This window comes from Trichoplusia ni, chromosome 6 (assembly GCF_003590095.1).
Source record: "Trichoplusia ni isolate ovarian cell line Hi5 chromosome 6, tn1, whole genome shotgun sequence".
Classification (NCBI taxonomy): domain Eukaryota; kingdom Metazoa; phylum Arthropoda; class Insecta; order Lepidoptera; family Noctuidae; genus Trichoplusia; species Trichoplusia ni.
The window spans coordinates 13,716,256-13,743,451 of NC_039483.1; the positions used below are offsets into that span (position 1 = coordinate 13,716,256).

A 27,196-nucleotide genomic window follows, 5' to 3' on the forward strand; every position below is an offset into this window, starting at 1 on the left:
CTCGCTTTTAATCTAAGCTATGTGTAATCATTATACAAATTTTCTGTACACTCACGGCGAGGCAACAGGGCCCCTCAGAATACGTCTGTTTTTATGTGTGCCCATAAAATGAGGTGTCCGCGGACCCAGAAAGATATTATTTACTGTTAAAGATATACTACGCTCTACTTACGTATAATGTTCATTAATACAATTACGGGTTTGTATGGAGTAAATGAAATGTTTTGATTATTTGAAACTTGTCATTAATTGTGTGTCTATGTGTTTTTTTTACGGTTTTTACGACGCGGTTTTGTTTTTGAAGTGTTTTTTTTTAAGTTTACAATGGTCGAAATATTTCAAACTTTGAGATCGTGTAATTAACTATAGCAGGCTTTTTCCTACATACATGTTAAATTTTGTTCTATATGTTTTTGTGGTATTGGAAAAGGCTGAGTTAGTTTAGAAACTGAATAAAATTCTAAAAATAATATTGTCATAGATTTTAAGACATGAGTAATGTCTTCTAATGACCTCCTTGAAAAATTTCCATCACAGCGGTATTTGAGTAACGAAATACCAGTTTTCACATTCTTTAAAATCAAAACTATTTGACGAATCCACATACCGTACGTGCCTACACACATTAAGGTACCAATTGAAACACGTCTTCGGAACACATAACTCCAAGATTTAATTAAAAAAATATGATTTATTAGCGTAAAAAAATATTCTTTGCCAAGAGCTAATTCGACTAATTGGACGGAAAAATAAAGTGAAGTGGCCAATGCAACTACTACCACGTTTTAGTTTAATATTATAACACTTGGGAAAAAGAGATGCCACTCTATGACGTATATTGCCCTGTCCTGCTTCCACAGCTATCTATCACTTTAAGACGTGGTGCTAGGCCCCCGTAATTTCCACGTTTTTAATTGGTAGCTGGAAAATTCACGGTGTGCGAAGTTTTTGAGTGTAAAATAAAGTGAACTAGTCTCATCGTTTTAAAAAAGTGTTTATGAAGGCTTAACGAACGCGGAGGCACGCACGCGCTGCGAAAGAATAACAAATACGCCCACGGAACCGCCCTAGCTGTTAACTGCCGCTGTTGTTTAGTGCGTCTGCCTTAGAAATACTTACTAATTTAAATTTTAGAAAAAATATATTCGAATTTCGTGGAACACTATTTTCTTTTTCTAAATTTAGGTACTTTTTCATTTTACGCTGCCAGCGTTTTAGCCTGATTGTTTTATGGAAATAAATGATATGTTAGGTAAAATATTTAATTAAGTCACTCCTCTATTTTTTACGCTATAATACCGTAAATTTCCGGAACATACCTAGTAAATTTTGCGATGAAAACTCGAAAGGCGAATTAAATGTTGTATTTCATTTTTAAGTAAAAGCAGTGCGTTAACATTTCAAGCCCACATTGTCAGTATTATTACACCTATTCAAACTTTATGCATGATATAAACACGCAAAATGAGCCAAATGTGGAAATTCCGTTATGACCATAATGATAATACCGTCCCTAGCCCAACACGAAGGTCTAATACCGGTTTTAAAAGAAAAGCCCGTCACGGATCGCGGGAGATATTTCGCTACACGACATTATTGCATTTTTGCTCACGAAACACCTGAAAATCATTAATTAATTTCATAGCTATTATCGCTACCGCTTCGGCACGTCGTCCGACGGCATGCGAACTACTAATTTGTTATTGTAAAGCATCACGAGAAAATCACTAAAGAACAAATAGTGCGGTGAAACTTGTTCCACACTACAGCCGGTCACACAACGTTAAATCACACTGTATCACGTGACAGAATCCGTTCTTTGCATCACTAATTGATTGTTGAATTGGAATTAATACACTCATTAGATGTATGAATGCAATTAGGTGCATAGTTGTGTTGCGAATACCGTTTCGCGCGGTCGCACAGAGCTACAGACTTTCAAACGAAATTACGGAGAAACTGATATAATGGTGCGAGCAAACCACGCGATGCCGACCGTACTGTTAACATGATTTATTATTAACTCCAATATCCTGGTTATTGATGAATCATAATACATTTTATCTCTGGCTTTAACACATATTTTAACGTCTAAAATATGAGTATTTTACAGCTGAGCGAGTCTACTTTTAACTCTTATAATTGACTGCATCCAATCATTAAGTGGAGGATAATTTTACAACGCTGCTCGAATATAAGTATTACGGACATGGAATGTGTTCTGTTTGCTTTCTCCTGCATTATGTTGTTTTCTATTTTAAGATAACGACATCGTAAACAATCACGGAACGTTTGAGAAGACGGATGAAAGAACTTTACGTAAATGTTGAGTATTCCTGATTGTTATGAAGCAGTCATTTGTGTGGATGATTTGAATTATTAGTTTAATGTCCCTCGTTAAATATATTGAGTGTTCAGCAACAGTTATCGTAGGATTGCCTTCCCACGAATTTAAGAGGAATGCTAGTTTCTACTTTGAGGTGTAGGTAGTGAGGGTATTGTCTTTACTCAAGCGCGTTTAAAGTTACGTTACGAATGTCTCGTTTAAACGCAACTTAAACAAAAAGTTTTTGTTAAACTTTACCTAAAATTAGTTTCCCGTTTCGTTACCTACACATATTTCTTACGATAAAAATTCTTTCAAGTAGAGGCATTCAGGTGTTCCGTTAGCTCTAGACCAGACTTCCTTGAAGAAATTTAGCATGGTAATGGCGACTGATTCTTTGGAAACATTTGCGGGCCGTTACTTATATAGTCTCGGCTCCGAATATTTGCACACGTGATGAAAATTCAAACGATTTTATTCAAATGAATATTACTATCGATTTGACGACCCATATCCCGCAATTCAAATGTCACAGTACTAGGAAATTTACAGTTCATCGGTATAGTACTTTGAATTGTTTTTGAAACAAATTTTGTGCAGCGAACATTTAGTTAATTAAAATCGGCACTCTAGCGAGCTTGTAATTATTTTCACTTTACTAAATTGTCGAAGCAAATATTGTGATTGTGTGGCAATTACGCGCTATCGATACAGATTTAGGAGTACCTAGTCATAAATTGGTATTCAAGAAAATTTGGGAGTTATTCGCCGGTGGAGTGAGCGAATCAGATTTGCGCACAAGTATTAAAATAACATAAACACACCTTTGACGGGTGGTCTTAATGAGAAAAGTTTGATACGACTTCCATTTAAGTCAAACTTCTGTCATCAGCGTTTACTTTCCTAGGCAGGGTGCGGCCAGCGGAGCCGGCGGAGCCTCGGAAACGAGATAAGAAATCTCTATAGGAACGTAAACAAAACTTGATTTTGTTATTGACTGGAGACGACCGCTCTGTTCGATTTCCGCCTTTCCTAACTTCTGTTGAGATTGCATTTGAAATTGCGTTAAAAGTTTACATTGACGAAGTTCGGCGACGACTACAGTTAAAAAATGTTTTGGTTTCGAATAACAAACCTTGATCGGGTTAAAGGAAAATCGTTCTTCAAGGTTTTCAACTAACGGGAACACAAATTAAAAGAACATTAGTTTTTCAGCGTGTTTCAATGAAAACAACATTTTATCGAGTTATTCGCACCTACACTTTAAAAGTATATTTAACTCTGAAAACTTGTGATACCGGGCTCTGTTGAACATTTTATTACTATTCTTGTTTTATTTAGAGTTCACTCTCAAGGAGGGAAATAAAACATTATTTAAAGTTTAGAAACTTAAAAAAGAGTTTGAAATGTCAACTATCAATTAATTTCAATATCCTCATAGGATTAATATAACTAAAGTTAAACTCAGAGCGGAGACGTTAATACGCCTAACTTATTATGCGTGCGAACTTTGACTTGCGCGTAGTTACGATCAAAGTTAACTTGTAGTTAGTGCGCCTATCTGAAAGTGTCGCGCTAAGACAATGTTATGCAATAAATATAATTGTTATTTATTTGTCGTGTGTGAAGTTTTGATCAGTGCGATATTCGTGCCGCATTCATGGCATGGAGGGCGCGATTGTATCGTTATACATTAGTCGGCGGCCCGAGAGAGTTATTATCAGATCCGTTTGTTCGCAACTTTGCCAGCGTTGTGCTCTCTACTCGTAGAAACTTATCGGTCGAGTGCTCACGGCGACGGTGACAGATAAGCGGGAGCAGAAGCGAGCGTGGACTTACCATGTTAGAGAGCAGCAGCCGTTGGTGTTTAGCGACTTGAGGATCGAGGGCTTGGAGGGGGAGAGCGAGGGGCAACGGGAGAGGCAACGGTAGCGGGAGCGGGTGCGGGTGCGGAGCCGGCTGCAGGATGAGCGGCGGGCAGCAGGCGCACGGCGTCACGTAGGACACGCACCCGAGCTGCGGCGGGAACAGCGTGCCGGCGGCCTCCTCGAGGCCTCGCACTCGTCTCTCACGACCGCATCCGCGGCCGACCTCTGGCGATCGACGGCCACGCGCGCCGCCGACTTTCCGACACGACTCGAGGTGCCCGACCAGACGACAACTCCGAAGCGGTCGCTTCCGAATTTATTTCAACTTAACGCGGGAACTCCACAAGTTCGTAACCGTGGCGCGAAGTGAGTTGGAAAGTGTCGAAACTCGAGTTGTATTAGTTAAGGAAGGACCGGGTCGCCGCGAGGGAGCGGGAAACTGAGCGTTCGGGAGAAGCGAGAAACGTCGCGCAGGGCTCGCGAGAGTATGGAGAGAGTGGCGTCGTGCACGGAGCACAAGTCGCCAGGCCGGCGTGTGGCGGTGGACTGAGCGGCGAGGCAGGTGCGCCGCGTCGCGCGGAGGGCGCTGGGGGCGGGCCCACCTGATTCACCTGGGCGCCTGCGCCGCGCTCGCTCAGCCTCCGCTCGCACACCGACACATCAAATACTCTGCCCAACACTAACATTGCACTATCAACCGTCATTATGTTGCAACTTTCCAATGTTATATGATAATTATGAGCTTTTATTATAACAATACAAAGTAAATGTATTAATAAGTAAAGGCTCAACTCTGGATCATATCTAAGCATTGTTTTAGTTTAAGAGACTTATAAATGAAGACGCAAAAACTTTTCGGGCTATATTATACGTGAAATATTAATTCTTGTAATATTTTGATCACATATCACCATAGAAAATGCAACCAATTACCGAAAAAAATACAATAATACAAAAAAAATATCAAAAAACAACTTTAAAAGTAGTAAAACAAATCCTCGTTGCACTATAAAGTAAATGAGCGTAATAAAATAAATTGGCGACTCGACGACTCGCAAATAAGAAGGCATTATCTTGCGGAAATCTCTAGCGGGATAACCGGGATAAATCGCATTGATCTTAGAGGTCCGGCTTTCGTTAAAGGACATCTGAAGAGGTAGGATGTAAGCCTGTTGTACACGCTTAGAGGAGATTAGGCACCTTTTAACGTCGAACACTATTTACTTTTAGGATCTTTTCGTTCGAGACAGATTACTCTCTCGTTAGTGGCCAATGAGTAAACAGAGTGGGATTACGCACATGCTGTTGGCACGTGCGATGCCTGGCTAAATGTTCCGTGAACACTTGATACGTGATTCCTGATAACAATAAACTCTTCAACTGGCCGTGAACTTGTGTTGTTTGCTTCACAACTCTATTATTTTGAATTTATGATGACAGTACTAGGCGTGTGAGTTTAATAAACACAAGTATAAACCGTTTTACGTTTATATGTCCTCAAGTCGGGGTTGCATTTAAAATTCTCTTTAAGTATTATAAGCATACTTAAAAGAAGTTGTGCTTTTATCGTCACCAATAAAAAATAATGAATACTGATTACTAAGTAGAATAAACTAATTTACTAATACAAAACATTTTAAAATAAATAATAATATTAAAGTTGCTTAGAGCTTTTTAAGAGCAGTTTTACATACGAAAGCGTTACAAATTTCATAGAAAATAAAACATTATAGATGAAAGTATTTTTAAACATCATTACTATAATGGTTTTAGGATAATTGTCAGAAATCAATTTCAATTAGCAGTTATAGGTCGTGAAATGTGTCGATTACAATTAGAATAACAAATAATATCATTCAAATTTGAATTCAGAACAATCGAATCAAATAGTAAAAAATCATGGTTCATTTCAAATCCGTTTCCAATTGAGAACGCTAAACAGACACAAGTTTACGATTCTAAATTTAAAATCTTACGGGAATCAATATACTATTTTGTAAAGCGTTCTAATTTCAATCACTGATGCCGTTTCAAGCTTTGCCTGCGTGAATTATCGAAAATCTGTATTTTTTATTTTTCAAAAAATGTAATGCTGATGTTAGTTTATAATATAATCAATGCCAAATTCCATGAAAATCTATTCAATCAGTAATTTTTGAGTGAAAGAGTAATCTAACATAGTCACAAACTATCCCGATTATAACATTAGTAGAATTTGTGCGTCAACAGATTATTCGATTAGCAAATTGTCTACAGAGACTTCAAACACATTTGAATGTTAATAATATAATAATTAATTCGAATAATCGATTTATCAAGTAAAGGTAATTAGAGAATGTGTATTGACACGTCTCTGTAGATATTCTGTTCACTGTTTGTGTCTAGATCTTTACTTACAACTAATGAGATTAACGTATCTAGGATGAAAGATAGCGTGTGGTAGGATTAATATAAAATATACAACTGCGTACTGCGTAGCTTCTGTTATTTAGCGCTGGGAATATGTGAATTAGTATTTCGATACAGGACTGATTTGTGTGTAGTGATAATCATCGCTCTACTTATGGTTTGAGCCAGTGTTGTTGCGAAATTGAGTAGAAAACTTAAATCTTAATATGCCTAAGAGTATTAGCTAAATTAGTTTTTGGCAGGTTTTTTGTTTTCTTTTGGGATTAGAAAAATATTCGGAAAATTCATCTGAATCTTAACTTGGGTTCCGTACCCAAAGGGTTAAGAGGAAGCCCTACCATAAAGACATCGCTATCTCTCTGTAAAGAACAGATTGATATTGTAATTTTTTAGATAATGTATTGTCTACTGTTTCCCTTATAACAACAGATAACGGAAATAAACATAAATGACGTTAAGCAATATTTACTCCGGTCGTGAATTTGATGGGGACCAATTTACACCGTAATTTTTTTTTTTAGCCTTTAGGATTTGTCGGGAGTCTTACTAATACTTGCCTTATTCCTCTTTTTAAATTGACGTAATTTTGAGATTATCTACATCCAAAAATGTAAGAACCTAGAGCATATTTTTCCCTACGTATCTCTATTCAACACAACACAAGGAAACTTCAACTCATCGATAACTAAATATATTCTAGCCATTAACACTACTTACCACATCATAATGTAAGTATTAGCGGGTTATAATTTCCGCGTACAACATGCAACACGTTTCTAACAGCCTAAATATTTATCCCCACCCGAGTGACTCATTGTATGTGTATGACTGTACGTATGTGTGTAAGAAGAAGTAGGGCTGCCAACAAGCTAAAAAAATTAAGGAGATTTTGATAGATTTTTTTTTTCTTTAAGAAACTGATAAAGAGTAAAACTTTTAAAAAGTATATAAAGCTTTTAATTTGATTTGTTAATTTTTTGAAGTATATTTTAATCGGTTCATCTTATTGAAATATTCATTTTCACTCGTCATTTCATTCGTGTTAAATAAATAAAATGACTAACTTTATAACTATACTAAAACCAGCAACCCTAATAGAAGGCATGTGAGTGCGAATTCCGCAGTTCAAAGTTAGGCTGTGCGCCCGCGCCGGGCCCCGGTCGTCGACCCTGCGCGCGCGCCGCCAAGCCGTCTACTCGTTATGTAACGTAACCTTAACATTGGGCCAGATTGGAACCTTATACAGAAAGCGTTGATTGTTATCCGTGTTAAGGCTTATGTAACCCGGTTATGATAGCAGGTTAAAGAAAAAATCAAGTGTTTGTGTAGTCGTGGGAGTTGTCTTACTTATATGGGCGGCTTTGGATAGAATTGTTTGTAGCTTTGCACTGTGTTGATGCTTTGGTACATTCAATCTAAGTTTTAACTATTTAGACAAGGTTTCCTAAAGAGTAAGGAGTCTAGGACAAACTAACAAGGTTTTAATATTGCGTAGTGAATAGCAAGTAAATATAATGACAAACGATGTCAGTGCCTATACTAAATATAATTGTTTTACGAGCTTCGTAACATACATAATTTCGATGCCTTGCTCCTAATATAACCACAAAACAATTGCTTTTTGAAATTCGCTAAAACACCGAACACTTAATTTTAATTATTTTTATTTTAGAGCAGGGTAAGGTCAGTCATCAATAAGTCTTTGTAGCCTACATACACCACATCATCCAACTAATCAAAATTAAAATAACCAGTTATTTCAAAATAAACCTAAATACCATTATCTCATAAACTAGATTGCTATGATATTGAGGTTTACTATTAATCATTAAAATTACTGGCCGGTATAAAATTAGTCTAATTAGTTATCCAACAAAGCTTAGAGCTCGGCCGCATTCAATTACTATTATACCTAATCACGATGTTGATGTGTATTAACTATTAATTAATTGAAATATACAATGAAATGTCAAAGGTTAAGCTAAAATCATTACTGTTAGTATAACACGGGATAGTCGACACATAAGTCTTGTAGGAGACGATACCACTAAGATCTTTTATCATTGAAAAAGATTCCCATGAATCTCTTTTTGCACCCAAACCTAGTCAAATAACGAAACGATGTTTCACCCTGTTTTAATGTAACAAGTTATTTATTTAAATTGTTTGAGGAGTTTAGATACCATAATTTCTACTAGTTCTGTTTAAATTATTTGAATGAACTCTACCGTTGTGATATTTCTATTTTTGTTACCCGGTGTAAAACCTACATGGTCTGTGCCTTGGGAAGTAGACGGAAAGGAATGCCGATCTTCTACTGGCTTAACGATTGTCCCCGGGCTAGGTGAGTGCATTCACAGACCGCAGATTTCACCAGGACTGGGGAGGACCATACCATAAAGATACAAGTTTGTTATAAAGAATAGTCGATTGATACAAATTGGAGACATTTATTATGGTTCCGAAACAGTTCGAGGGAGTTTGCCATATATTCAAACGAGTAATTTTTTTTTTGTTTCGTTCTATTAATACAAATTTTGAAGATGAAATCTTTAATCCCGTTCAGGGTATCTTTGTTAGGGTTGATAAAAAGAAAGGATATAACTTCAAGATTTAAAATGTAAAATATATCTGATATAGAAATCAAATATAACTATAATGACCATGATAAGTATATGCCAGCCCACATTGGTAAATACTTACCTACGTTACTTACTATAAATAAATTGCAATATCCGGTTGTAACCAGTCTATAGAACATAAATATATCAACGTTTTTTTTCACTTTTATAAGTGGTATTACAACCGAAGGGTTGTTGATAACATAAACTTAATAGTTTGAGTGAATATTTAAAGTGAGCGGTCGTCACCTGCACAGTACAGTAGTATTTAAGATCATCCTGATATGAATAATAATCTCTTTAAAGATATGAGATAAATTCAGACGTGGAACTGAAGAAATAGACATGTTAATTATCTCAATCGATAACACAAAACGCAATCGATTCAAGTGTATCGAGCTCCGAAACGTCATCGAAACGGGAAAAAAATTCAAAATAACGGACGGAGAAAAGCAAACATACACGAAGCGCATCGTAATGCAAGCAAATCGTCCGTGGAATCCGAGAACAAAACCGAATAAATTGTTTTAATAAGGCATAAATTACTATAAAAAAAATCGGTCCGATCACGCCGTTACGATGGGTGACCATGGCATTTACGCTTTGTTGGATACCGTACATGGTGCGCATGAAATGCACTTTTTGTTGCAGTGAGCTGGTTTTTGCCGCGGCATGCATCGCATACACGGTAATTTGCTATTAGTGCAGTTATGGCTACACAACGGGATGGTTACGCTTAGCTAAACAGCTAAACCTCTTAGATTCAAAGTTCAAGCTTAGTAACCGACGCAGGTGTGACGTGTAGTTATAACGATCATATGGTAGGTTAATTAGAACGCATGGGGTTCTGCCTCAATGAAACGTTCGCAACTTTGTTTCACTCAGTTTTAATGTAACGAGGTGTTTATTTAAATTGTTTAAGGAGTTTGAATATCATAATCTCTTTAAGCACTGTTTGAATTATTTTAATGAAGTCGGTTTTTATTTAATTGAAGATAAATAAAAAAGTTAATTTTAAAACAGGAACTGTTTAATTGAAAAAAGCAACCAATTTACATTGACTAACTCGTTAAGGACTTTTATAAATTCAATAGAGAATTTATAAAAGACGAAAGTCATAGAAACACATCCTAGATATTTTCGCTCAAATAACTCCTTATGTTCGAAGACTACCTCTTTAGGGAGTCGTACAGTGAAAATAAACAAGTGAACAACCTTGGTAAGGTTACTGGTAGACACAGAAATAGCCCGATGCATCGCCTCAAGGATTACAACAAACCCACAATGACATTACAGAATAAATCATTGTACCAAATAAATAAAACTGAATTGTTAACATTTTGAAACAAGAAGCAATATAATAGTGTCGTGTGTCGTCTCAACGAAACATTTGTAAGGACGCATAGCAACAAAGTAAAATTATGTGTCCGTTAAAATGAGGCCGGGAGCCAACATAATGATGTTCTACGAAGCTTCCGACTTACTAACAAGAATGACATTTAAATTTAACCAAGAGATGTAAGGATATTCTGATTCTGATTAAAACACTGAGTAAAACCGGTCGCGTGCAAGTCGAACTCGCGACACTGAGGGTTCCGTATTAAAGGGCTTTAAACATAATAACTTTGAAAAAAATGGTGGAACATCTTAGTTGCTAAATTAAATGTGTTGTTTTAGCGGCAGCAGAAATAAAGCGAAAAATTTAAACTCCCGAGTGTTTCTGGTGACGGACAGACAGACAGCGGAGACCTTGGCTAAGGAACCTCAACTATGTTTCTTAAAACCGAGCTTTATGTTGCATGACAGATAGAGCAATATTATGTCATCGACGCACACTGGTATTACGCATTGTTTGATACTAAAGCGCGTACAAATTTGTACAGAATTTTGATGATGCTTCGGACAAAATCATTATAATTAATGAAAGCACAGCAACTGTGCATTAATCCACTTCCCATTATGTGGACTCCATTAGAGCATGTAATGCGAAACACTAAAGCGAAAACAAAATTTCAACTGAATAAACCGAACGGTGTTTCTAATTATTAATTCGGAAACTGGTATTCTTGGTAATTGTCAGTTCATTTTGAAGCGGACTATTGTCGATACGTTGCCTAACGTACGCAGCATTCGGGGTGTATGGAGCGTACGTCACTGATGATTATGGTTCGCCAGTATTTTCTTCGTGTTGATGTCTGACGCATGAACAGCATTTTCGTACCGCCATTAGCAAATAGTGTTCGGATTTCTCGATATTTACTCGTTAGTACGCATACCGCGTGGAACATTTGATTTAATCCGAACGGAAATTCTGAAATGCGCAACAAGGAATTTTTGAACAGATGTTAACGTTGCCTGATAATCTTATTTACTGGATAATTATATATTCCTTCAATGAAACGAATGATGTCAAAATAGGAAACAATTTCTCCCTAGAAAACCTCGTTTGTTCAAGAAAATACATAGGGTAAGTCCAGGATACATGCCTCAGTGGGATAGATGACTTGATTTTTATTTCACTATGTTAGGAGCACTGTGAGAGTTAAATTTCTCTATAAGTAACGAGTCCTCCCCCCACCAACCTCAGTGCCAGGCAGACTGTGGACAGGAGCGCACGCGTTTCGTCCGTGTGAGTAAAAATCTTCCGCGGCGAGACGACAAAAGGCGCCAAAATAAGATTCGTAAGTAATTTTAACAGTGTATCTTTTCTCTCGCCTATAATGTCTATTTTTTTTCTATTAGTCTGCTTGCATTGAAGATTAACCTATGTAAATTGATAAATTTTATAGTCATTAAAGCTCATTTTTTGTTTTTATTGAGAAGGGCTTCTATCCCCTACAAAAAGTATAGTTGCCTCGTTTTTTATTAGGATAGATGCCCCTAAGGGCAACTATCCTCAACTGTTTTTATAAGAGCTGTTTTGTTGCAGGAGAGCAAAATGCCTCGTAAATATAAAAGAAAACCGGGTGTTATCCCTCGCGCTGTTACCTGGACCGAAGAAAGTATGCTAGCAGCGTTTGAAGAGATGAAAAAGGGAGACAAGGGTGTAAATCAGATTTCTAAAATTTATGGCATACCATCTAGAACATTAAGACGAAGATTTCTTAAAAATGACCAACAAAAATTGACATTAGGTATGTTCTAGTTTATTTTAAGAATTACTATATTTACTATCTTTTAATTTAAATTTGATCTACTATACCTTGTATCTTATCATTTTAGTTACTGTCTTATTGGTACTGTAATTAATTCTATATACCTACTCAGCATTTATTTTTATTTGTTTTAGGTAAACACCCTGTGCTAGGGTTTGATAACGAAAATCTCCCCCTATCTTAAGAATAATTTAGTCTGATACCAAAGTTGATTTTTATTTTTTAAGATGATTATTACTAATATCAAGAAGACTGGAGAAGTATTAAAGTTCATGCAAGTTAATTACTACCTAGTAGTTAGTAAAAGATGTTGATTATTATTAAAAAAATATGTGATCGTTAATAGATGATAATGTTTATGTATGTTAAAACACAATAAAGACTGATTATTATAATATAGTTGTTTCATTTCATAACAAATCAGTTACAATGTTTGACTAAGTCGTCAATCCCCACTAAGGGCACCTATCCTCACATCATTTTTCATGATAAGTCTTCTATCCGCCACAGTAGGCGTCTATCCTATTTTTTAGAGGTCCAGCAAATTACAATTTATACAAAATCTACACAGTCTATATCAAATCGATTCAGATAAAATAATGCATTAAGAAATATATTAAATATTTCTCAAAGAACACAATGCTCTAAGATTATAAATTTCGGAATTATTAAGCTTTTTCAAAAAGTGTGGCATCTATCCTGGACTTACCCTAATCTTTATATAAATAAAAGACTTTTTGAACACCTCTATTCAATAATTCATTTACGTAATGTAGCATTTAGCAGTCCATACACAAAAAGATACATGTTATACAATATTAACATTACTGCAATAAAACTAATTAAAATCAACTTCGCTTCGTCCGTAGGTTAATTAAAGCATGCGATTGTACGAAAACATGCGAAAGCACTGATTAGATTTTTCACTCTCATTAATATGGCGCGGTCATTTTACATTGCATAATAAAATAAAGTGTTAAGTACCTAATGAGTTTAGCAGATGCATTATTGTCGCGTGGGTTTCATACATTTGGTGTTTCAGTTGCCTGTGGGCTTTAAATATTCTTTGTGGAGCGTCGCCGTCGGGAAAAGGGCAGGCCGGTTCTAGGGATGTAGCTTTGGTCTTTCAAAATTATATTTTGATAACATAAAAGATTTGTTGCTACTAAAATTGCTTCCGATTTTTTTTTCCATTCTTGACATTTTATAAATGACAATCGTAATAAAATGATAAAAAGGTCAATTAAATGACTAAGGTTTGTGTAATGTTTTTCCACCATAAACCAACCATTTGCGTTAAGGTCTTTCAAAATGAAACCAAAGTTATCCTTTTTCCAGTTCTTGCTGAAAATAAAACAAAACTTTTCCAACAATAAACACTATAATTAGATTACGTCGATTAACAAAATCGAATAAAATTCCATAATCAAAAGTCATCGATAAAGATAAAGAGACATCCATACCTAGGTCTAACACCTCACTCTGTCAGCTCCAGATCAAATTAAAAACAGAATTTATTATAAGTATCATTAATTATTTAACGCAATACTGTGCTCGCTGGCTGGGCGGGACGGCTTGACCGCACACCGTGTTTTTGCTACCAAATTTACAGGTAACAAACAGAATACGATATTAAGATTAACACTGTAGGGATGAATACTGGGATAGTCAACGTGGAGAGGATAATTAGTTTCGCGCGTAAAACATCACAATTAACTTTGCCTTGTAGGTTTACTCATTTGCATATTTAGACGCTTCGTTTTAATTCGTACGATACATTTTGTTGTAAATTTGTTGGGACTGTTCTAATTTATGTGTCACGAACTTCTGATATACGATAGGTTCATATTATATTCAATTTGTATTGTGAGACCTGATAAATGGTTTTAATTCTTTAGCCGGTTCTAATGTTCAAATTATATTGCGACCTTTTTTAATGTACTACTCACACCTTTTTTTGTCTACCTGTAGGTGTAATGTGGATACGCTTAGTTAATTAACGTAATAAGAGTTTCAAAATAAAGTCCGTTGTTTAACATTTTGATTGACGCATGAATTGAACTCAAAGCCTTTGATAGTGCACATACAACGAAGCCGACAACACGTCAATTTCAATTTGTACTTTTATTTATTTAAAACCGAAAAAGGCAGGTTTATGAAATATTTTATTTTACTATGCGCTTTCAGCAAAGGGATTAGTGAAATAGGGATAACACAATATTTTACAACTCATATTCTATACGAAAAACTCAATTCGAAATTTCGTATCGACAAAAAAAAGTGTGCGCGTATCATGTATTTCAGAATACGTTTTTAGTCGAAAATACGAAATGAATTTCATATTAGAAGATACTCGAATCCGTGTGGATTTCAAAACGATGGCAATTGATAGTTCGGGTAGAACGGGGACCGAGAAGTAACAAACTTTATGAAAAGTTCCCCTAACATCGTAGCCGAGCGATACGATATGCACGTAAATCTATAAAACTTGTCCAAATATTATAAATGTACAATTAGTTATTTCGAGCAATTTTTAAATGTCTCTTGAATATGACAGAGAAAATGTATAGATCCTTGGCTGTGTGTTGACGAAATGTGTGATTCCAAAGAACTGTTCGAACAAGATAATAGACATCTTTTTTTCTTGCTGAGGTTCTATGGCCACTTCTGTTCAGCTCAATTACATAAAATAATAATATATTTTCACTCAATATATATGGTTTTAGGCAAAACTTCAGCTCAATCGAAAATCGAAAATTGGATCAAATTCAACTTGCAAAATTTTGATTTCAGACAAACAGACAACTGTATTGAAGTTTAAAGTTAATAAAAGCTTGTAATAAAATAGATACCATTTTACACTTCATTCAGTATCCGAAGACAAACATAGCCCTACGTTTAAAATATAATAAGTTGGTATAACGAAAGTCGCTGGGACTAAAATCGAGTATCGGACGGACAGAGGGTTACACACGGGGACCACCTATGAATATAGTCACGTTTACATCAGAGACCACGGCCCATTCCACGCTAGAGGCCAAAACATTTGATCCTTCAATATAACATTAGTTCTTCGAATGTCTATCTATATACTATATTTTAATATTATAAAGCTGAAGAGTTAGTTTGTTTGTTTGAACGCGCTAATCTCAGGAACTACTGGTTAGAATTGAACTTTTTGTGTCGAATAGACCATTTATAAAGGAATGCTATAGGTTTTATAACATCACGATGCGATTAACAAGAGCGAAGATACAATGGAAAATGTGGAAAAAACGAGGAAAATTATTCATCTTTGAGGGCTTCCGTTGCGTGCGCTGCGAAAACGGTACAAGTTCTTCTAACCACGTGGACGAAGTCGCGGACAACAGCTAGTTCAATATAAGACGGAAAGCAGAAGGAATTAAATATGAATATTTGTCTGGCCAGTGTTCGGGTAGCCGGGTTCTTCATGACTTGTGGCGGTTAGTAAGTATCAAGAGTGGGTTTACTTAGGCCCTATCCTCGGGCCTGTTTTGCTCGGTATACTTGTAGAATGAATATGAAAACGTATTTGCGTTGTGACTTGTAAATGTCCTCGGGCGAAATGAGGACATTGTTAATAAATTACTCGTAAGTCTTGTGTGTATCTTAAAAAGTTTTTGTGGGCGTGTAAAATGACCGAATATAGTAACTCGTTACAATGTAGTCGGAAGAGTGGGAATAGTTTTGTATTGAATTCCTTGAAGTGACTGAAAGATTGTATTAGACTTCAAAATCCGGTCAAATATGAGTCCGACACGCTAAACTGAGGGTTCCGTATGAATAGCACACGGAAAACCAATGAATTTATTACTGTAGGTCCAACTATTGTTTAAGCTTGGTTTTTGTTATTATTATTCGTAGTGTGAAGACAGCCAGCCTGGCTTTGTTTCTATATTTTTTGTGAGGAACCCTAAAACACAAATTACAAAACAAAACATAAAATACACAAAACTTTGAACGTATTTACGAATGTACACTTTCCAGAAAAAAACTTTGATACAACATCACGACTACCAAAAGAAAAAGTACCTAAATTGACAACATCGTTTTACCTTATAATTGAAAGCTACAAACATAGCATAGGAAATTAAACCCAAATACCTTCCAACTACCAATCCAACTGTGCAAACTTAACCACCTTTGAATCAAGTTCGAATAAAGCCAGAACTTGGTCACCGCTAAAGGAAACAGGTATATTTTGACAGAAGGTGGATTAATGGCAGTATGTTTGTTCCCAGTTAAGTGCAGATAAGACTCTCACAATCGAGCTTCTCATTAAACAAGGGGGAAGTGTTTGTAATAATTGATTAAACCTATATGTGTGTCGACTGTTGATTAATTGTCACTGTATGCGCGGGTTTACGGAGACTAGAGGTTCCTAAGGTTTGATACATGGAACGATGTTGTGAAGTGTTTTATTACGTGTAGAGAATGTAGTGATGATTAAGTGTGGATTAAGCTCTATCGAGATATGTCCTGTTGTTAAAAAATATTCATCGAATACCGAAATGATGATATACAAGTTTCTATTGCAAGTACATGTATGGGCAATGACAGTAAAAAATTAAGAACGCTTCAAATTTAAGTTGTGTAATCTGTATGTCCGTATTTTAAGAACCATTAGTTAGCCTGTTGATATTTTCACTGATGATGAGTTTCTGTTGCTGTTTTTAAATCATAATCGAGGCTTACCCACGGTTGGTGAAATTACTATTTGAAGATCTTTTAATTTTCATTTTCTTTCACACGGATCTAGTCTCGTGAATCTGCCTCGCACTTGACCACTTTTTTGTGTAACAAAGAAACTTTAATATCAAATTGTCACTTAGAAATTTTCCTCTAAACAATATAAATTTATTTTCTTTACAAATACCTATAAACAACTGAAATTGCGTGTTCAATTTACTTTCAAAGTAAAGTAAATGTTCGTGTGGTATTTGTAAAACGGCGTCACTTAGTGCGGCGACTTAAGAATTAGTTTTGACCCCAGACAACTTCGGTAAAGCGACTTTGTTCATTTGTTACGAGTCCCATGTGTTTTTTAGACCCCAACGTTAAAAGCTTTAAAGTTTGTTTAGTTCAGACATAGCCGAAGCCGACTAATAGCTAAAAACTGTTCGTACAAATCAGGATCAAAGTGTCGCTGTGTTGAACTACTCAATACATTATTTGCTTATAACATTTTATGAAGTCCTAGCTTTTCGCCCGCGGCTTCACCCGCGTCGAGATAGGTTATATCGCGTTTCCAAGAGAACTCTTCAAAAGTCCGGGATAAAAACTATCCTATGTTCTTTCTCAAGATCAACTCTATCTCTGTACCAAATTTCATTAAAATCTGTTCAGTGGTTTAGACGTGAAAGCTTAAAAGACAGACAGAGTTACTTTCGCATTTATAATAATTAGAAGGGATTTTGCTTGACAACAAAAATTTACAAGCACTTTAATAATTGTTCGTCTTTTGTCAGCCTTCCAATTTTGAAAACTAGTAATTTAGCTTTTTTTTCAATGCATGATCTGCTCAAAAAAGAAATTAATATCATACCAACGATGAATGCTCTCAAAAACAAATTAATTTCAATTGAATCAGGAGAATAGTATAAACAAGAGTAATTGGTATAGAGCTAAGAATAATAAGTCCGACTTGAAATTAGGATCTACTTAAGACTGTTCAGTCCTAAACCATGTCACACTAATCCCTTAAAAAATCTCTAATAGGTACTAGTTAAAATAATTTTAAACCACAAACTAAAATGTAACTCTTATAACATTAACAGTTAACACATTTAGTTTACCGACAAACCGGCTACATAAGGAAGAGGGAATGGTTCATTAACGGCCAATAACCGTGTAATGTTTGTGATAGCCACTGGTTCTATGTCCGATGGTGGAACGTACTTGTACATTGTAATATGAGACTCTTCAATTGCAAGGGTGTAGGTCACCAAGTTAAATGGACAGTACGCGACGTGTCGCACGTTCGATCCCTGCGAAGGACACATCAATTGTGTGATCTGCAAATGCTTGTCTTGAACGTCTCGGAAATCCAGATTAAATTCTCTAGACTAGAGAATTACAAAAATTTTTAGAAATAAAAAATATTTTCATCTGGACGCATACTTTTAATCATCACTTTTAGATTTTTTGTGGAGTTTCGTAGGTAGGGGTTTTTCTTTAACGAGTTACTTCTTATTTCATAGATATCAACGTTAGCTGAAGGGAAACATTAATAATAGGTTCGCTAATTTTTTGGACATTTCTGCTTCACTACACAGCACAGGTGGCAAATATACTTAAAACACAAAACAAAAAAGGATTTGATAATGATTATAATTATACACACGGTAAGTTTCACAAAAAAAAAAACCGAAAAGTGAATCCTATTCTCATTTGACACGCACGCCAGAAAACAAGAACATCTCTGTAATATTCACTTTGGATCCCCCCGCCTCGCCCTTCGCCGCAGTCCCTTCCGAAAGCTCTTAATGCCAAGTCGGCCTGACCTCATGCCAGCTACATTAAGCCGTTTATACATAATGTATGAATTTGTTATGCCGTTTGATGTAAAGAAGCTTTAACTCAGGTAGTGCTAACGTTTTAAGTAAATTTTCTATTAATATTTGATAGTCTAATTTGTCGATTTGTTGAAGGTGAAACTTTCCTTTAAAATATTAAGTTAAGGTTCTATTACTGTCTATAAATAATACCTCTTCATAGGTTGACAAAAAAGAAATAGATTTCTGATTAATAAAAATAGAGACCAACAGCATATGTACACTTTAAAAACACATCGTAATAAAATATACGTAATTTCGACAAGATGCAAATTCAAGTGAACTACGTTATAACTTAATGTCTCTTCAGAAGTCCAAAGAGGCTGCAGTAAGCGCATACCGGTCAAAAGGCTAACATTTTCATTCGGCAACAAAGTTTAGATTGTCGCTGAAGTCGTAAAACATTAATTAAGCTAATGAAACGTCCGTCCAATTTGATATCAGTGACTAGGTACAACTATCTCTAAAAATATAATTGTAGTTTTAGAGGCGAGATAGCACTACTCGTCGTAAACCTGCCTCTCGCTTCCTCACCTGTAATAATCTTACATTATGAGAACATGGTAGAACTTCAGAAATTAATTAATTAATACCATTTGTGGAAACAATACCAAACATCCAGCTCTCAGTGTAGCCTTTTCCCAAATATGTTGGGGTCAGCTCCCTGTCTGACCGGTTGTTGCTAAGTAGGTACCAGTGTTTGACAAAGAGTGACTGCCTCTTCGCGACCTCTTCAATCAAGTTACCTGGACATCATGATACCCCTTAGTAAAACTGGTTGTTATTATTTCTACTTTCTTACTACGCGTATCGACTATCAAAGGTGTACGAATAACAGTAAGGATCCACTATTAAACGTGCTCTACGAAACGCAGAATAACTCGTTATAATATAGGTAGTAGTCACCTATACCAGGACTGACCGTATTAACACAGTATTAATCATACCTTAGCTTGTAATCGATAAAATTGTGCAGATGTAGCTAAGCCACGAGCTTCTCATCAAATAATACCGAACATAATATTCAGTTGAATTCAGATGCATTTTATTTACGACGTTACAGTATTTTAATAAAGCTAATGACAGGGTGTGTCCATGGAGTTTCGTGAAGTACCAACCTCTTTCGTTAAAACGATAGCGTTTTTGGTTGACCGAAATATTTGGATTTTCGGCGAAGTGAATAAGTCCTTTGCAGGCCTAGTTTTTAGCCCGGAGCTATATCGGAAATGTAAAATGTACGTAAGCTTACTGTGCAACGTATTTTCACGGTACGAGTATTAAATAACTGTTAAAATAATTGAATGGTCGTCCAGAGACGGATTAAACGGAGCAGATATATGTATATGTAAAAATATACGTACATATGTGCATTTTCTGCTATATCGTTTATTTTGCCAATAAATCACTGGGATTTTTATGTTGGTATATTTTAAAGCCTGTAATACATAAACCAGTGACTATCGATACTTTTAAGTTACAAAGCCCGAAACGTCTTTGATGCGATCCTTTGTATCTGACGAGTATATTTACCTTTACCATAATTGGGAAGCATAATTAGGTTTATACTCATAATACAGATCATAGAAACATACAGAGACCCCTTGTTTCCTTCCCCGTAGCGCCTCCGGCGAAATCAAATGGATTGCCCCTTGCTACGGTTTTGAACTTACATTTATTTTACCCACATTTCTACCTACAGAATATGTATATTGTATGTTACTTTGCTGGCTGGAATATTAATACAGAGAAATTGTTTTATAGTAAAGCATAAAAATTAAAATAATATTAATGCTTTACCAAGTCCGTGCCACACAAATACAGTACCTACCTACATTCGACAAAAGCATTATAAATATTAACGAAAAATATTAATACAACCTTTTAAATTCGCAACGAATTTAATAATAGCTCACATAATAAATTCCATTTGTAGTCGGTAAAAAGTTTTCTTGCTTCCTTTTAGTAAATCATTATTACCGGGTCGACGAACATGAATGGGGTAAATATGGCTTATCTCCCACACTGACATATTTTTACAGCAATAAATTACTTGTTCATTTAATAGGAAGAAAGTTTTGATGGTATAAACAAGGATAGTTCGAGGAAAGCGTCGGTAAATGTGTGTGAAGTTAATTTACAAATGTTAAAACAGGTCAAAACACATTTAAATGGACGAATACTGAATCTTGTGAAGAATAACGTGGACGATCTCGTAAATTTTACATTCAAGTCCTCATTATGATGTAAAAATAAAACTTGTACCTAGAGTTGGAGGAAAAGATGTTTTGTAACTTTAATTAATTTACATATCAGCAATCAGCTGAGCAATGAACGTGGAGCAAGCACAATATAGCAATTTTAACATAGTTTATCTTCATTACGACTTGTGGTATTTTTGTTTTAATTTTTCATCTCTATGACTATGATTGTTATTAATTTGTCTACTGATATTAAATTTATTTAGGATTTCCCGAAATTTCTTTTTCCTTTTATTTATATGCAATCACCAAAATGATATATTACAAGTTTTGTTTTCTACAATTAAAATCATGTTCAATATTTGTTGGAACTATACTATAGGTTTTGGAACGCTTAAATAAAACTTATTTTACACATTCTTCGACTTGGATAAGTGATCGTCCTCATCCCCTTCCAAATATAATAATACATTTTAAATATTTCCAATTACGCCAAGGTATTTAAAAACAGGTAGAATTCCTCTTAAAACTTGAAGTTTACAACTAATTGAATTACTCAATTCAACCCCTCAAAACATCGATAGAACTTTAAAACGCTCCAATGATAAATTGTACAGAATTTTGAATTGGAAAAGTAACATTAATAATAAGTTTAAAAACGTATTTATCATGGCGGCTGTGAGGCAGGCCATGTCCGTTCTAACGAGCTTCAGTTCTCCAAATGTTTTGAAAATTGGACGCGTAATACAGTAAGCGGAGCGAGTTTTTAAGAAGAAGCGCGTCTTTCAGCTCACGTTCTTCGCTTACCACTTACATAAAGTTTATAAGACATGCTAAGCGAGGTCATCTCTCGCTGCGCTTCGCACCTCGCTCTCCGTGTGACCTAACCCTAAATGAGGGAATAATCGCAATGCATCCCACGACAGTACACCGTTGGACTGCAACGCATTAGACGCTCAGTTATATTTCAGACGTCTTGATTCCCTTTCTGTTTAGAATACTAATATAACAGCTTAGAAACACATTTAAAATGACCCTCTTTGCTACAGTTTACTGTTCATCGATTTCATTTTATTAGCACGCCTTTGTACAGCTCTCATTGGTGAATTGAAAGCTGGGAGTTAAAGTTCGGTGAGCTTTAGCCATTGGGACCATTTTGTGATAATTTGGTGTTATTTACTTTTAGCGTAGTTCTTACTTAAATTAAGACTTTAAAACACTCTTAGTTGGGCAGTGATTAAATAAACAACTAGTTTCAATTAAGTTATTCAACAGTATGTGATTGCAATGTCGACACAAGTCAGATTAGAGATTTTAAAAAGAATTTTAGTGTCAAATAAATCCGTTCGCTGCTTACGGAATGATAGAATAAGCACACTGTTAGTAAAAAGTCATTTGAGTTTGAATCTAATATCATTAACTATTACTCACTACTTATTGTGTCTTCAAATAGACTACAACGAAAGACTTGTTTAGGTTTCCAACATAACTCTAAGATCATATAAAAATATTCTTAAAAAAAAATCAATTTAATTCCTTCGCTCTAATTTTTCCCAAGACGGATGATTTTACGAAAACCTTCGAGATAAGCCGGCATCACTTGTTGCTCGAATTTGGTATGCGTCACACGCGCCCGACGTCTCGACTCCTACGAAACAGTGTTTGGAGACGTCTGTCGTACGACCCGTCGTGCGGTGCGCACCGTTTTTATGCGACACGATTTAATTTTGACTGGACTTTGTAAGTCACGTAGTAGGGAAATGTATGGCTTATTGAATGTTTTAATTGTTTTTCCGTTGATTTGTTAAGGTTGTTAAGGAGAATTTTATTAGCTAAATCAATAAGGTATAGATCAACAGATTTTTAAGAGTATTCCTATAGGAATTTATGGTTCCTATAATAAGATTGGTTTTTAAACACGTAATCGGAAAATGTATGGTTTATTGGACGTAATTGATGGCTCAAATGTAACGGACTAAAACACTCATTTTAAATAATATTTTACATGTGTGTGTGTACATACATTACATGTGCATACATTAACAATATTATATAAATAGCATACCCAAAGGTTTACGATACATGAGTAAATGTAATGTAAACATGTTAATATGAGATAGGTAAATATGTTGGCATGTTTTCGGTTATCGTGCAATAATAATCATAGGATATAATTTTGTTTGAAATACACAGATTTAATTAATTAATAGGTAAATAGACAGTAACATGCAACCGTAGACCACAGACAACCGCTAACCAATCCAGTCGAGGCAATTATGGTTTTAATCATTCCAAAAATATTTGTGATAGCCAAATGATGAACTGTCAGTGGCAATATTCAATTCGACCACTATCTATTTGATGTATGCGAAATGTTGTACCTTTGCAGGTAAAGTCAGTCACCAATAGCTAAAAATAATTGTAACGTTATTTTTCAGTGATTTCAGTTATAACTTTAGTTCGTGGGCTTTTAGAAGTTTTTACTGCAACAATCCGAAAAGAAAGTCAATGATCAGTATTTTTAGTAAGTTGTAAAAATTTAAGTCGTTATTTTTTTAATATCTCTTTTTAAAACTCTAAGAATCTGATTTTGTTAGCCACTTTTTGTTGCTGAATGTACTTTGAATAGTGGTGATTATTGTCGAGTAGTGTGAAATAGTGAAACTCCATTCCAAAACGCCTCACACAGAATGTTGCCTATATTCGAAACTAATAAAAAAAAATTGCATGAAGAATTGTTGTGCCTCAAGACATAACTTATAACAACGGCCTTAGCCAACAATGCGTTTCCCCTATTATAGATAAAATGCCGTGTATGAAGGCCATACCTATAAATATTTCTTTTTTAATGATTATGTTTCATAACCTTTGGTTTCTGAGATGCAGATATGGTAAACATTTGCGAAAACCTAACAAGTCGAGTAAGATACCAAGATCACATACAATTTACCTAAATATACAAAATTGTTTTAACAAATTAGGAGATATCCAACACAATGTAAGGTAATTCCGAATGCAGGTCGAATAAAATGTAGTTGTGTCCTGTAGTGTCCATGTCAATAGCTGACGCTAGAAATGATCACAGAGCTATAAATGTAACAGACAGTGCCAAACTACAAAAACTATACTGACACTGGGTTTTCTTCGTAAATTTGGTGTGAATTTGCGGATGTCGGTTGAAAAAGGTTTTCTCTATATTAAGCTGGCTGAATTAGTTAGTCTAGGTGGGCATTATATTAAAAAAATTAGTTAAGTAAAAGTTTATTTGCACTAAATACGGTACAAGAAGTGGTTATAGTCTTGGAACGAGATCCTACATATTTCACTATATTGGTATCTTAGACCTTCGTTTTTTTTTTTTTTTTTCAACAAGACAACATTTAATTCATATCATGTAGATAACTAAACATGCCTAAGTAAAAAGCACATTATTAAAAATAAAATCATGTTAAGACATGTTCTTTATTTTGCTCAGAATAATTTAATTCTAAAATTACACATTACTCCAAGTAAACAACTTTATCTGTACAACTGTTTAAAAATTCCTAACTCTACGTCGAATTAGCTAAAATGTATTCACGTAGTAAATTATTCCACATGAATTCTAATTTCATACAACATCTGTCCATTAAAAGTTGTATTGTATGTTATTCATTAATAAGGATTGTATTATGAATTAAAAAAAAAATACTATGGGTTTTAAGTTACTGCTGAACAAAGTACACATGTTAAGTATTTTGACTCCACCCAGCAATCATCATGTGATGTACTCTGGTAAAGATATCTTCTCTAATATATAAAATTCCCGTGTCACGATTTTTACCAAATTTTATATGCGTATTCAGTAGGTCTGAGAATCGACTAACATCTACTTTTCATACCCATAAGTGTTAAGGGATGCTCACGCTACAATTTTTATTTTTATTTTTTGGATAAAATTTTTTAATATAAAAATAATATTAATAAATAATAAATAATATTTTTAATATATATATATAAAAAAATATTTTTTTTTTTTATAATGAGCCATTAAAAATACATACAACTATAAATAATTAATTAGGCAAAACAACGTTTGCTGGGTCAGCTAGTAATTATATACCTACAATTACAACAGAACCTTGAAAAAAATTTTATTTTTATTTTCCCACCACAAAAACGAATTCCAAAAAAAAGCATGTTTTCAAACCTAAAAACTCACTAAGTCCTCAACACTTTTTGTTACTTCTATAGTTCTGCATCAAGTTTCATTCACAGTCCAAACAGGTCTATATAAACCAGTCCTGATCAGAAATTGAGCGCAAAATGAGCACTAAGCGCAAACATTCGAGCATAACAGTCTTGCTATTTGTACGTGTATTAGTTTAGTTGTATCGATTCCAGTTCAAATTCCGTATAGTGTAGACGGTATTGAGCCTCATTTGATCAAACGTTCACTTTAAATTAATTTAGTGATCGTATTTTGTGATTTTCTTGATTATTTTGTTTGCTCGTATGAAGTCGCGACGTGTGCTGAAAGCTCTTTTTGTGAATAGAAATAGCTGGTGGATTGTAGAATTGAAAGGGTTAGGGAGTTGTAAAATTGAGTACAGCAAAATGAAAGCATAGTTTTTTTAAGGCAGTTTTCAATCAACGTAATATTGAGTCTAGGTGGAATAAAATAACTACTATAAAAAAAAAGTGAAATGTGGGGGTTTAAATAATAATAATTCATCACAAAATTTTTAGTTAAACATCGGGATATTGCCGTGATAATTTTATAAGACTGCGTTTGTAAGACTAGTTTTGAATTATGTAATGATTTATACAAAGGCGTATTCCGACCTTAAAAGTTTCATAAATTATATAAATTAAAAATAAATAAAGTAGAATGTCCTCGAAATAAAATAAAACCAGACCAAAGGGCCTCGTTTTCGCGAACATCTCGAGCGATTTAAGGACTGCGTTAATAAATAAACCATTTCGTAAAAGATTAAAGGCGGGCAACATTTCCACATAGCACACAAAACACTTTCAGTATCTCCCATCAAAATGCAAGCGAGTGAAAGCTTTGAGGTAACAGAGGCAAGTTGGACCTTGATTGCGGATCGCAAATGTTTGCTAGAGCTCACGAGAACCGCATCAATTATTCAAATAACTACGTACAGAGACTGACTAGACGAGTAATTTTGCGAATATTACCCGTGGAGGGGCACGAAATGTAAGCTGCTTACAAGTTTCGCGCCAAATAACTTGGGGATACCCGAGAATGGCTCTTATGTACGGTCACTGTGCAAGTCCGGGCCGCCCCGGCTCTAGTTAGTTAAATGACGTTATTAATCTGATGAAAAGACCTAATGATCGTGTGTGTTCGCCGCCGCTAAGACTACTTGATACGACACATCACTCTGTACAATTAACGCGATGCCTTCATGTGGAAACGTCGATAAAGTGCTACACAAACCGCTAAGCCGGATCCTAAGAACCACTCGCAGTTATCCAAACAGGCCAAAAATCTCAACTTAAATATAGGAAAAATGTTCAATCTGAATAAAGTGTGCCACGCTAGCTTGGGCTTTGCCAAAAAGGGGAAGAAGGATTAAAGAGGTCGCGAAGCTGACATAGTAGGATTAACTCAACGGTGCGGTGTCAGCAAATAAATGACGATTCTCAGTACGGATACATTATTCACTGGAAGACTTTCTTTTATCAATTTTCTTTAAGGCCTAAAAATTTGGCAAATCGATCCTTGATCTGGTAAATGGCTAGCTTACCTTCTGAAATGCTATAAAACTTTTTCATGTCATTATGTATTTCGTTGTCACATTCAAAACTAACGTACTGAATACACATAACCTTTTTTGTGTAACTTGGATTTAATAACTGTCTAAGTATATAATGTACTGAAATCTATGAATAATCAATTACTTACCTTTTGGTCAATCTTGACCGTAACTTTTAGTCGCGGTTTAGATGTGTATTAAAATATATTCTTAACATCAAAGGAAACGCAAAGGAGATGGAACGGCTTATTTCCAGGCAGGTCTTACATTTATATTAGATAC

General features: G+C 35.1%; 1 protein-coding gene and 1 long non-coding RNA gene across 3 annotated transcripts in view; one reads left to right on the plus strand and one right to left on the minus strand.

Moving 5' to 3' along the window:
- The window catches only part of LOC113495029, a 349,076-nt gene that overhangs the window by 101,940 nt on the left and 219,940 nt on the right, over positions 1-27,196 (minus strand). The window lies entirely within an intron of this gene.
- Positions 11,667-12,586, plus strand: LOC113495030. Its single transcript, XR_003400696.1, has 3 exons — positions 11,667-11,905; positions 12,154-12,358; positions 12,514-12,586. It is a non-coding gene; the product is annotated as an uncharacterized LOC113495030 (long non-coding RNA).